This window comes from Schistocerca piceifrons, unplaced genomic scaffold, assembly GCF_021461385.2.
Source record: "Schistocerca piceifrons isolate TAMUIC-IGC-003096 unplaced genomic scaffold, iqSchPice1.1 HiC_scaffold_448, whole genome shotgun sequence".
Lineage (NCBI taxonomy): Eukaryota > Metazoa > Arthropoda > Insecta > Orthoptera > Acrididae > Schistocerca > Schistocerca piceifrons.
The window spans coordinates 182,501-185,000 of record NW_025728676.1 but is presented as its reverse complement, the minus strand read 5'-3'; positions in this window follow the sequence as shown (position 1 = coordinate 185,000).

Here is a 2,500-nt window from a genome sequence, read left to right as displayed (position 1 = left end):
AGCGCGTGCGCCCACGCACCGCGCGGCCAGCACGCCGGGAGGCGCCCCCTCACCGGCCGGGGACGGTCCCACCCAGCCACCGCCGCGTATCGCTTCACACCCAGATGCCGTTCAGTTTCGTCGGCATGGTGGGTATCGCTGGAACAACCGGTTAGTACCTCAACCTATCGTCGCCATCACCGATTCACCCCTAGCGAGAACAACCGCACCACAACAGGTTACCATTTGTTCATTTGCGTAACTTCACCAGAAAACGCAGGCGTCCATCGCCATTTGCAACTTCAACGATTATTGCATGCCTGTGTCAGGTGTCACGCCACACTACGTCTGCCCACATACACGCAACAAAATGTGCACGCCTAGACAATACGTGGAAGGTGGCCCCCGTACGTATGCGATGTCCATTGCTCGAACGACTGTCAACCGGCCTCTGTAGCATGTCGCAGATATGGAACGCGGTGCACCATGCCATCACGGTGTGTGAGGAGAGACGACTAGGTCCGAATACATCAACAGACAGCTCATGCTGATCGCCATCCACGGCGTCCGTTCCTCCCACACGTCTCTATGGCGTACCACACTGCAATCCAGCTCTCATAGGGAGACGACACGTAGCTGCGTGCACAATATTTGCACTGTATGGTCCGCCGTTTTTGGGCGCAGTCGTTGTGCGGTCACACATGTGCCACGATGTATCATTCAGTACATAAGGACGAATGTGCAGTACAGATTGTGGTTCACGCGTACGACATCAGCGGACAGTTGACACAGGCCGCACCACAACGTAGCCTGAGTACGTCGCATGCGAAGGGCATTGAACATGCAAACTTCTCACCAACCAGCTTGCGAAGGCAGGGGGCAAGGTGGGGACGTGGGGAGGGGCGGCATGTACGTCCTGCTGCCATCCACATTACAGTGTACAGCAGGAGCATGTGGAAAGTGAGCAAGACTTGCAAGGTGTTTAACATGAAGCGATACACAGGGGTGCGGGCAGTGCGAGTAGCGAACTATATTGCGAGGGTTGCGGGTGGGCAACACTACAGTAATTGAACGAGTCGTATAACAATTACAGAGCAGGTTTAGGCGACAACGTGGGTTACGTTAAGGCGACAACATGGGTTAGGTTAAGGCACAACATGGGTTAGGTTAAGGCACAACATGGGTTAGGTTAAGGCACAACATGGGTTAGGTTAAGGCACAACATGGGTTAGGTTAAGGCACAACATGGGTTAGGTTAAGGCACAACATGGGTTAGGTTAAGGCACAACATGGGTTAGGTTAAGGCACAACATGGGTTAGGTTAAGGCACAACATGGGTTAGGTTGAGGCACAACATGGGTTAGGTTAAGGCACAACATGGGTTAGGTTGAGGCACAACATGGGTTAGGTTGAGGCACAACATGGGTTAGGTTGAGGCACAACATGGGTTAGGTTAAGGTACAACATGGGTTAGGTTAAGGTACAACATGGGTTAGGTTAAGGTACAACATGGGTTAGGTTAAGGTACAACATGGGTTAGGTTAAGGTACAACATGGGTTAGGTTAAGGTACAACATAGGTTAGGTTAAGGTACAACATAGGTTAGGTTAAGGTACAACATAGGTTAGGTTAAGGTACAACATAGGTTAGGTTAAGGTACAACATAGGTTAGGTTAAGGTACAACATAGGTTAGGTTAAGGTACAACATAGGTTAGGTTAAGGTACAACATAGGTTAGGTTAGGTTAGGTTAGGTTACACGTTGTTGTACGGAAAGGTGTAGGGGGGGGGGGGGGGCGGGGGCGGCAGGTTCGTTGATAGTGATTATAGTAAGTGAATGCTTGTGACATGATCAGATTTGTCACGTCAGGATGCACCTTTGGCTTATTAGAGGCGGCGCTCCAATTCTATGCTTGTGTGAGACCTGTGTCTTTGACTCATGTCATTGTTTGTGCGCTGTGACAGGAGGTACTATTGTGATGTTGGGTGCACCGTTGTATAGGACATGTGTGGGTGTTGGTGCCTGGTCTGCGCAATGGTGGATGTCGAAAGGCTGGGATATTGTATTTTCCGCACGGACCTCCTGGTCTGGTTGTGATAGTGTGGATTGTGTAATGTGGCGGAGAAGATGCACTGGATGTTGTTCCATGCTGGTGCTTACATATTGTATGTGCGCCTGTTAGAAGCAGAGAGTGGTGCGTGATCAGAGTGTCTGGCTGACGTGTGGTTCCCATTTTGGGCAGACTCTTTCAGCATGTATACGGACAGTTGTGTATATTTGCTGTAGTTTGATGGCTCTGCATTGATTACTAATCAGCGCCGTGTGTACGGGTAATCTGGTTCCAGTCCAAAATGTTCCATCTGTGTACATTAGTGACAAAGACTCCCCCCATGCAGTGGGGCTCGGTCTGTTATAACTCTTCCGCGTAATATATTTGCCCCACGTTTTTGCGACTGCGAGTGCGAGTGCAACGCGCATGGGGACCGACATGCTGATGGCTCGGTATCGGACGCCGTACAGT